The sequence below is a fragment of the Rhipicephalus sanguineus genome, chromosome 11 (genome assembly GCF_013339695.2).
Source record: "Rhipicephalus sanguineus isolate Rsan-2018 chromosome 11, BIME_Rsan_1.4, whole genome shotgun sequence".
Lineage (NCBI taxonomy): Eukaryota > Metazoa > Arthropoda > Arachnida > Ixodida > Ixodidae > Rhipicephalus > Rhipicephalus sanguineus.
In genome coordinates this window covers 19,810,166-19,821,458 of record NC_051186.1, presented here as the reverse complement: position 1 = coordinate 19,821,458, position 11,293 = coordinate 19,810,166, and the positions used below count along the sequence as shown (strand labels likewise).

Genomic DNA, 11,293 nt, shown 5'->3' with positions numbered 1-11,293 from the left:
ATATAGTCGAGAGGAACATCGCACACAGTGTCAAGAGGCAACTCAACAAGAATTGATGTTCCTCTGTGATGCTCGGAGTCGTGCTGCTGCCTGAAGCTAGCATTTGTGCGGAGGGGACAGTCTGAATCGGGGAACACAACCTTGCCTCCAATGTATGCACCCTCAACACAGCACTTGGGACAGCCATTGTAGCCACTGTGGCCTTTGGTCATCATTACGAAAGACCGTGCTGGCGCATCACAAACAAGAGCCTTCAGACAAACCTCAATTGGCTTGCCATTCACAACAAGCCCATTCGCCAGCAAATACTGCAACTCATCAACAAAAGCTCTCAAAAAGGCCTTGGATGAATGCGGCTTTGAAGGCCCCGCATAAGCCCCGATAACAAATGGCCCAAAGCCCTCACCACAGTTACTAACTCTACATTGTATAGGCCAAAGTTGCATTCTTGAGCTTTTTGCAAGGGGCAGACCATCTACATTGACAATGAGCGAAACAATACTAGGAGGGTCTTTCACGAACTTCAACGAATGTTTAAGCCCGGCAGCGAGACCAAAATGACAATATTCGCCCGGAGACAGGGCCACCACGGAGTACTCGGTGTTTTCTAGTCGCGGCGTTTTGAGGAGTGCACGCGCGTCATCAGGGAGGTCAAGTTCGGAAAAGATGCTGTAACGTTTATGCAGCTTCAATAGCTGGTTTAATGCTTTGCGCTTTATGTTATTCTCAACTGCCCATTGACGCAGAGCCTCTCGAAAGCTTTCTTTTTGCGGTGCTACTTCTTCTGATGAAAGAACGGGCACAGAAGAAAAATGCGAGTTTTGACATGAGGCTCCAGGCAAATCATCTGAATCACCTGACGAACTATTTGACGATTGTGTGGAATCGGCATCACGATTCGCAAAATGGGCGATTTCATGCGAGACACTACTACATTCACTATGCACAGCTAAGTCATCATGTTTTGCAACTGCCAAACGTTGTGGCTCTCCTCTACATGGCTGGGTGGCGGAAGCCGCACACGCATTGTCTCCCAAACACTCCTGCACAGCGCACAAGGGTTCAATTAGCAGATGTGTCCTCCTTGCTTCCCGCGATGCCTTCTCCGTAGCGAGCTTTTTGCGAGGCCTCTGCATGTTTGTAGAAATCCTAACAAAATTTGATAGTCACAACTGTCACGTGGCTTCTAGCGACTACAAGCAAGAAAGCAGCTGGTTGCATACAAGGGATAACAGCCTTGACAAGCGCGCGGTCCCGCTCACCTTGGTCAAGTAATACTCAGACAAGGAGCTCGTCCACGGCCGCAAGTCAGACACGGGATCTCCAGTCGTGTAGAACCTCTACGGAGCGTGAAGCCAGGTACGCAGTTCTCGAAGAGGAAGTTGTTGAAAAGCCCGCTTCGCGTTACCAAGAAATCATACAAAAGAAATGGCGGCCGTCCCCTACAGTGTATCCCGCGCTACTGTGATGGCAGTGATGATGATAGACGCAATTTTAGTTTTAAAACGACATAAACGTGAGCTCAATAGTGTAATAACTCCACTGTGCATAATTTTAAAGTTATAAAATGCGGTAAAAACAAATTTACTGGCAGCTGAAATGAAAAACAGTGGCGATTAAACAGTGGCGGCCTACGTTTATGGATGGCGGTGGCAGTTATAACAGTTGGCAACTATGATCAAGCAATGGCGGCGCGCAGCAACAAATTGTAAACACGCAAGTAGAGTGACCTCCCCCGCAGGGGCGTCTGTGGAAGCAGGCGTTTGGTGTGTAGCGACACCACGGACCCGAGCTAACGGGGGGGTTTCGACCCCCTCCCACGCCTAGCCGTGCGTGGCTTTGCCGTGTCCGGGGAAAAGGGGATCCTGGGGGTTGAGCCGACGCCGGGTGATTGGACCTTTAAGGCCCCCCGGCAGAGGCAACACACCCCTTTGGCCCCGGCTTCACGTAGACGGCACCCCTGGGCTGACCCACCCAGGGGAAATCGGCAGTCGCCTTTTCCTGTCTCTCTCCCCTCATCTTCGTCTTTCCTTCTCTCTTTTAATCTTTCCTGTCCTCTCCTCTCTTCCATTTACTTCCGTTTTTCTTGGCGGCGAGGGTTAACCTTGTGTATGTGCCCTCTCTTGGGCGCATTATATTTGGTTATAGTAGCTGTGTACAGCTGGCGTAGGCATGCTTTATATCAATATAAGTGCTGTCGCGTCCCCATGTTGGGCTCCATGGTGGGCGGCTGGCATGGTTGCCGAAACTATACTTAATATATGGCCTCAACCTCATTTCCTCGACTGAATGATCGTCCTCTCACAAAGAGAGGTCGCACCGAAGAGACTTTGAATGCCTTGCTCAAACCCAAAGAAATTTTTCCACGCTTCCACGTAATACACTGCGAAACACTCGACAAGAACGCAAGAACCATCTCTCCTTTTGTTGTATCGAAATGCCTCACCAATACACTCGGTCAAGGCTATAAGGCTACAAGAATGGCTAGTGGGGACCTTTTGCTAGAAGTTCAAAGCAAGACCCAGTATGAAAAACTTTCCAAACTTGCCTCTTTTGGAAGCACCCCTGTCTCTATTACACCACACCGATCCCTCAACAGTTCCCGAGGTGTAGTATCTGGCGCTCGAAGCGCTGCAGGAAGCCAGCGAAGCAGTCCTCGTGCACATCCTAGAAGGCTCGAACATGATCGCACAGAACGCGGGCCGGGTCACCATCATGCGAAGGGACATGGCAACAGTGCTCAGAATGATTAGAAGTTATGGAAACCTGCAGTTGTCCTTATTATGACTCATTTTAATTTTAATAACGCTTGGGACAGGATGTGTTATAATGCGAATAAATATTACTTTATTTCGAAGTGCGCAGCTTTTTCGGACGTTGCCCCTCCGGCACGTCTGGGCAAGCAGGCATTTGGTGTGTAGCGACACCTCGCACCCCTCGCACGCCCCTTTCGACAACTCGCACCCCGAGCCGTACGTGGCTTTGCCGTGTCCGGCGAAAGGGGGATCCCGGGGGTTGAGCCGACGCCGGGTGATTGACCTTTAAGGCTTATCACAGGTGTATTGCTTCTGGCTCCCCAGCAGAGGCAATACACCTCTTTGGCTCCGGCTTCACGTAGAGAGCACCCCTGGGCTGACCCACCCAGGGGAAATCGGCAGTCGCCTTTACCTAGCTCTCTCTACTCATATCTTCGTCTTTCTCTCTTACTTTTGATATTTCCTTTTCTATTTACTTCCTCATTTCCTGGCGGCAAGGATTACCTGGTGTTGGTATCCAACCTTGGGTAGTTAGATTAGGTTACAGTGAGACCGTACGGTTGACTTCGTGCAAGCTTGTTTGACAAGTCCAGCGGTGTCCCTTTGTTGGGCTCCGTGGTGGGCAGTCAGCGCTGTTGCCGAACGTAAACATTGTATTATGGCATCTCAAGCTTCTCTTTGATCGGCCTCTCAAGAGGAACCGCACCGAATGAACATTCCAATTATCGTTGCGAAGCAGTGAACCAAGTTTCCCCAAATAGCATGTCATCCATAGTGAAACGACACCCGAAGGAAACTATTCTCATTACTAGTGGTCAGGTGTTTCAAGGAAGAAATCGGTCCAAACTAGAAAGCCTCAAAATTGTCTAGCGGGGATCTCTTCCTAAAACTGAAAGACAAAGATAAAGTACAAAAGTGACAAGAACCTGCCACCATCGGAGACACAAAAGGAGCTTCAGTCCACAGGTCAATAAATACAAGTACAGGAGTGATATCTGAGGAACATTTTAGGGGCGAAGCTCCTTAAAGCGGCACCCGTTCGTCCCTCGTAGTGCGTAACCAGTCGTAACGCTAGTACCAGATCTTGACCTCCAAGGTGGTGCCGGTGGGAGATTTCTCCTGTGCGTTGTTGAACAATAAAAAATTCGCAGCGTGCGCGTTAACTAAAAGCCGAATTCTTCTGTCTCTCATTCCCCATTAGCAGCCATTGGCATGTTCCAGTAGGAAACGTTAGTAGAAGTAGAAGTGTAAGTGTTAGCTAAAAGCCGACTTCTTCTGTCTCTCATTCCCATTAGCAGCCATTGTTTACCTCCAAGGTAGTGCCTGGTGAGATTTCTCCTGTGCGTGATTAAACAATAAAAATTTTGTTCAAAACGCCGTTGATTGATGAAATAAACCAACGAAAGACGCCAGATGTTTTCTAAAAGCAAAACGAAAGAACGCCAGATGTTCCTAAAGCAAAACGAAAAGACGCCAGCTGCTTAACGAAAGACGCCAGATGTTTTCTAAAGCAATGGTTTTCTAAACAATGAAAATTCACAGCGTACATGTAAAATTAAAGTGAGCTGCAAGTCGTCATAACTCATCGAACCTTTAGTATAAACGCGCCCGATCTCACGTCGGTGATGATGTACTGGGCAGAATTCACGGAAGATTCACGGTTTACCGATGAACCTCCGCAGCTTCGCCCACTCATCATCATTCACTCCGTGGATATGCTGTGATTTTTTTCGTTAGACTGAGTGATGAACTCCTTGAGGGCTTCCAAGAAAAAAACGTAACCATGGTTCAAAGACTAGCAATGAGTAGAAATTATCAAGACATTCCCACAAAACATGTAATCTTATCCCTTGGAAAAAGGGAAATGCCTACATCCCTGGATGCAGGCTACATCAATGTAAATGTGAGACCCTGTATACCAAACCCACGTCCTTGTTTCAAGTGCCAAAGATTACCATAAACATCCCATTCATGCAGGGGCAAACAAAGTTGCGCAAAATAGACGAGGAGGAAAAAAAAGTCACAGTTTCGCCGCAAGGGCGAAGCAATGAATGCGATACCAAGAAATCGAAATGTCACACGGAGAACCAGAAGCAGCTCGATATTTGTAGCGTGCCGCTAAAGCACAAAAAAGGACGGCCTAAATGAACGCACAAGCATGCACAGGGCAAGCGTGAACTAACAACTGTCACAGTTGTTACGTCTATGAACCTGAGCAACACGCTGCAAGTGTCGACAATTCAGACGCTTGCTTGCTTGCTTGCTTTCTTGACCCTTAATTCTTGGCTCTTTCTCACTACGGGAAATTGGTCATGAAACCGGCGGTTAATATAAGTGGGGAAATTTAGAATTTAGACGCTGTTAGATATTTTTTTTTTCGTTTAAACTGCGGCGCGTGGAGTGACCCTCTGCGTCTCCTACCACAGGGAGCGTCTGATGCAAGGTGTTTCCGATGTTCTTTCTCTTTTTTTTTCCTTCCACATCACGAGTGGGTAGAGAAAAGGGCCACTTCGTTGTGCGCGACTCAAGGGCAGTTTTCAAATTGAAAGAAAATTAGGAGCGTTGCGTGATAGAAAACACGCTCACGCTCCTCCGAGATTTGCTTACCACCAGCTATACATGGTGTATATAGACGTCAGACTTTGCCCAGGTGGCGCTGCGAAAAACACCGCCACCAGCGCCCTCATCGTAGCCCTGGCACTAATTGGGTAGTGCAAAGAGAGCCGCCCGCAAGCGAATGTGCATAGGCCGCAATATAACCCTCCTCTTTCGTTGGTGTAGAGGCGCGGTTTCCTGAAAATCAAGGACGTGGAAAGCTTCTTCCGCCAGTCCACGCTTCAGAAACAAAGGAAGCTGATCAAAGCGAACTGCGAGTACAATGCAAAATAAGTTTTAGTTATTCCCGCGCGCTGCAACTCGCAAGTACAAGCGAGCATTCAAGTACAAGCGAGTTGTATTCTCCCTTAATTCATCTCTCGCTTCCTGTGCATTGGAGTGTTTTATTACGCATCCTCAAATGGTCTTTATGGTCGTATTCCGTTTGTATGTACTGTAAATGGGGATACGTGCGTGTCCACTGTCGCGGGGTACAACCAAAGGCAAAACCGTGGCCTCCGAGATAGCTATGGCAACCGCGGAGGACACGGGCGAAACAAACCTGAAGGGGGTCACGACCAACATTCTGCGATTTACTTGTATGACGCACGTGGTGTTAGCTAGTTAGAACCAGAACCCTGAGCCTTCAAAACGTACATACGTCCACGATGCTGTGTTGTGACGACCAACTCGTCGCGGTGTGCGTATCACGCGTCTCCAGTCTGCCTCTAGCTGCTCACTTCGTGTTACACGACAAGCACCGCGGTCAGAGCCTCTGCTGAGCTTCATAGTCAAGGTTACCACGGTTTTGCATCAGGGCTACGCAAAACAACAGCAGAGCCACACATTCATGCCACCGGCTGTGGAGAACGCGGGTACTTCGCTTACCCAACACGCTCGCAACGGCCTGTATCCAGCGCTCTCGCCTTTCTTCTTCGTACGACAACTATGGAAATCGGTAAAACTGAACGTTGTTATTCAGTCTTTTACGTCCGTGGCAATTCACAACGCAACAGTGCGTCTTTTGCGGAGTTTCTTCGTAGCGTGCGGAGGGCTCTCGTCTGCTGCTGTTTTCGCCGTCGTTCAGGCGAGTGATCCAGCAAGCACTTCACGACGGTTCGGTGGCGCGTCCGACTAGCGGAGAGCAATTCACAGCTCTCGTTCTGAGTGCTAAATGCGCACAGACCCGCGATATTAAGCACAATCGTTGTTTCGCACTCGCTAGTTTCACCTGGTCCCATAGCAAACTGTGCGAGAGAGTCGGTCTATGCACTACTCAATACTTCTCCGATAGGTGGCGCCACACATCTTGGAAACTCCAGAGTCTGACGTCTATAAATAGCTCGCCGTTACTTCGCCGGCGCATACATGGCGTGTGGCTGAGTTGTCTAACGCAGCGCGCTGGGGAGCGAGGAGTTCCTGGATGGAATCCGCGGTCGGGTACTTCAAAATTTTTTTCTTCTGCTTTAATTTTCTTTGTGCCTTTTTTATATATATACATACATATACATATCCGGGACATGAGGGCGTCGACAGACGGCGACGGCAACAATCAGCCGAAAGTGTCCATATAATTGCTATCGCAATAAAAATTTTATTACAGGTATATACAGGGAGTAAGTGCGAAGTGGCCCGTAGGGGGCCACCCCTCACAACCATGAGGTGGGCTCCTCATTACAGGAGCCCATTGGCGATCGCCGCGACTCGAGCTCGGTCGACTAGGGCCTTCTGGCTCGCCAGGTCGGAACAGCCGAGCAGGGCTGCCTCCCAGTCCTCCCGGGTGGGGACTGGGAGCGCAGCGGTGGCTACATGGTAACCGCAGCGGTGGCTACATGGTTGAGCGTCCGCTTCCAATGCGGGAGGTGCCGGGTTCGATTCCCAGTGCCGACCGGGAACCCACCGGTTTTTCCAAAGGGGTAGAGGAGTACACCTACCTGGCGCTCGGTTGTTAATGGGTACTCATCTAGAAAGGTGGCCCCCCGCAGGGGCGTCTGCGCGAGCAGGCGTTTGGTGTGTAGCGACACCACGGACCCGAGCTAACGGGGGGGTTTCGACCCCCTCCCACGCCTAGCCGTGCGTGGCTTTGCCGTGTCCGGGGAAAAGGGGATCCTGGGGGTTGAGCCGACGCCGGGTGTTTGGACCTTTAAGGCCCTCCGGCAGACGCAACACACCCCTTTGGCCCCGGCTTCACGTAGACGGCACCCATGGGCTGACCCACCCAGGGGAAATCGGCAGTCGCCTTTTCCTATCTTTCTCTACCACATCTTCGTCTTTCTCTCTGACTTTTAGCCTTTCCTGTCTTCTCCTCTCTTCCAGTTACTTCAAGGTTTTCGTGGCGGCAAGGGTTAACCTTGTGTATATGTCCTTCCTTGGGCATTATATATTGGGTTATAGTGGTCATGTACAGCTGGCGTCTGTGGTCCTATAACGGGCTGCAGCGTCCCCTCGTTGGGCTCGGTGGTGGGCGGCTGCCATGGCCACCGAAAATTATCATACTCTTATGAACTCTAATGCCTTCCCCAAACTTTCTGATCGCCCTCTCGCAAAGAGATGGCGCACCGAAGAAACCCACAACATCTTTTCTACGCCGAAAGAAATTTTCCCTCGTTTTCATGTAATCCACTGCACAGATCCTCAGAAGACCGTCAGAACTCTTTCCCCATTTATTGTTGCCAAGTGTCTTGCTGACACCATTGGACCCGGCTACACGGCCACTAAAATGATTAGCGGCGACTTGTTGCTTGAAGTACGAGACAGTGCATAGTACAAAAAGCTTTCAAACCTTGTGACATTCGGCGCTGTTCCAGTCACAGTGACCCCTCATCGGTCAATGAACATCGTTCGAGGAGTGATCTCCGATGATGACCTTCTAAACCTGACTGAAGAAGAGCTCCTCGAAGGATGGAAGGAGCAGAACGTAACCCAGGTGCAAAGAATTAAGATCAAGCGCGAGAACAAAGAAATTCCGACAAAATATTTGATCATCACTTTTGCTTCAACTGTCCTGCCAGAGTCTCTTGAAACTGGGTATACAAAAACAAGAATCAGGCCCTACATCCCCAATCCACGTAGGTGTTTTAACCCTTTGTTGGACACAACGAGGGAACAAAAGTTATCATGTTTAAAACATTTTTAGTGAGCTATTTATCACTTCTTGATCCCAAGAAAACAAATCTGAAAGTCGAGAAGTGTTTTATTGCAAAGAAAAAAGTGGGACCTATATGTCCCACTGTCCACTTAGGTCACTTCGATAAAGTGGGACTCATATGTCCCGCTGTCCACTTGAGGCAGTTCACACTTTCTTGTGAAATGGTGCGAAGCAAGTTGCACACAGCGGAACATTGCACACTTTGCACATATACCTCGTGCGGACTTCTCTTTTGCTGGTTGAGCACCAGCGGCACCGCCGTCGCGTGCCTGTGAAGCTTGGGTGGTGAGTGTTTCCGGAGAACCGACTCTCATCCGGAACACCAGTCATCGCGCGACCGTTGCTCTTGCCTCGCTTATTCTTGAAGGCAGTGATGGTCCTCCGAGGCTTGCGGAAGCTCCTTTGTGCGATGAGTTGTCTGCCAAGCTTGAGGCGGAAGTGAAGGTATCCAACATTCTCGATGGAGTTGGCTTGTATAAATGCGTTGACAATCGCCGCATCAAGAATGAAGTAGAAAATTCTACTCCACCATCGCTTAGACCGCCGGTCTGCAGGGTAGGCATTCCTCTTTTGATCGAACTTGTCGACGCCACCCATCCATGCATTATAATTTTGACCACCTGAGGGCACTCCACTGATATTTTTTTGCCATTCGGCAGCGTCCTTTGAACATCGACGCGACATTCTGGTTCGTGGTAATTGGACATCAGGTGGACATTCTTTGTGTCCCTCCACTGGTAGGCAATGACGTCCCGCTTTCTTCGCCACAAGTATGAACCCCTGTCCATCTTGTCAGTTTTCACCTCAGGCGGAAGGTCTTTCTTGTTTGTACGGAAAGTTCCGCAGGCAAAAATGCCTATGTCCCGCAATTCTTGCAAAAGTTTTGTTGATGAAAAAAAATTATCGAAAAACAACTGAGAACCAGTGGGCACGACACCATCTGCTAGTGAGAGAACAATATGCTCACCTAATGTGCGGTCAAGTGGTTTTTGAGCGTTTTTCCCCTCGTAGAGTTGAAACTGGAGCAGGTAGCCCGTTTCGGAGTCTGCGAGGGACCATACCTTGTAGCCCCTCTTTATCTTGGGCTTCATAGGCATGTATTGCTTCAAGCTTGAGCGTCCTTTGAACAAAATCATGCTTTCATCAACTGCAACATGTGTCGATGGGCTGTACTCCGTCTGAAACTTTTTGTTCATCATGTTGATCAAAGGACGCACTTTATATGCGCGATCAAAATCTTTGTCACCATAGCCTGGCATTTTGTCGTTGTCGTTCAGATGAAGACAATTGCATATCATCTGAAACCGCTTGTATGTCATCACTTTGGCAATTTCATTCACGTAGAAAAAGCTATCGGAAGACCAGTACATTTGAAGTTGATGCATGCGGTTGACGCTCATAAGGATCAGCATCCCAATGTAAGCTTCAAGCTCATCGCGTGTCAGCGGCACCCATCCCTTTCGCTGTGTCTGTTCAGCATAGAGATTTGTCTGTTCTAGAATATGGTCCAACACCTCATTATCGAAATACAAGGAGAACGCGTCAAGGGCAGTGATTGTCGGACTGAGTCTTTGGGAGATCGTGAAGCTGTGATTCGTAGGCGTAGGCATACAAACAGTCGACGTATCCCACTGAGGTCCTTCTGAATCATTTTCAGTGTCGGCTTTCGAAACAGCACTTTTCCTTTTTTTCTTTCTTTTGCCTGCATATGGTGGACGCCGTCTTTTCTTCAGCATGCTCGACGAAGCGGGGGGAGCGTTTTCAACATCACTCTCGTTCTCGCTGGACTCATCGGGTGGTAGATCCCAAACTTCATCTTCACTGCTTTCGAACTCTTCATCATCACTGTTGTTAGAGTTCTCTGGCAAGCTCCAGAATAATTCAAGTGCTTCTTCAGCAGTGAGACGTTTCTTGTTATCTTAATAAAAAAAGAAAAGAAGCAATCAGTATGGACCGAGCTGCCCCCACGCTATTGCTGCGCAACGCTAAGCCTAACGTGGAACAGGTGATTCCCACTACTATTCGTAAAACAGGTTCCGTTTATCTATGCACTGCTAAACATCACAAAATATACCTGCTAGTTGTTTGTAAGTGGTTACTGAAGTGCAAGAAAGACAAGATTTACTCACCAGACATTTTTTTCTTGCTTGAAAGAACCTCACAAAAGCACCGAAAAACTGCAACGCGCAAGTGAAAAAACAAAAACTGCTTCTTGCCTTGTTGCGTGCTTCCACCTAGTGGAAACGCCACGAAATTGCATACAGAATGTTCTAGCATACTCAATAGATGGCGCTAGTGGCTTGTATGTGATTGCATGAGCTCTCTCAAAGAGCTAGGGCGCCGAGAGCGTGGAATAATAAGTGGGACGTATATGTCCCGCTGTCCAACAAAGGGTTAAGTGCCAACGTTTCGGCCATGGTTCGCAGAGTTGCAGAGGCCGACTGACCTGTGCCAAATGCGGGAACCACGAACACTCCTCCGACACCTGTGACAATCCGCTCCACTGTCCAAACTGTGAAGGTGAGCACGCGGCATACTCTAGAGCATGTCCTACATGGAAAAAGGAAAAAGATATAATCACGCTGAAATACAAAGAAAATATCTCGTTCAGGGAAGCACGAAGGCGGTGTTCGCCTTTCTATGGCACATTCTATGCTGATGCGGCGCGTCGGGGAAAGCGCCGCAGCGGCCTCCGCCACAAGTCCAGCTCGCGCGCAGCGAGCCGTTTGTGGCTCCTGCCCCCGTGGTGGAAGCAGTTACCTCTGCTCCACCCACCCCGCAAGAAAGTCCCGCT

The 11,293-nt window shown here is 49.1% G+C and overlaps 1 pseudogene; it reads right to left on the bottom strand.

The window, feature by feature from the left end:
- Nucleotides 1-8,526: 8,526 nt before the first annotated feature.
- On the bottom strand, nt 8,527-10,894 carry LOC119374903 (piggyBac transposable element-derived protein 4-like; annotated as a pseudogene).
- Nucleotides 10,895-11,293: the final 399 nt, after the last annotated feature.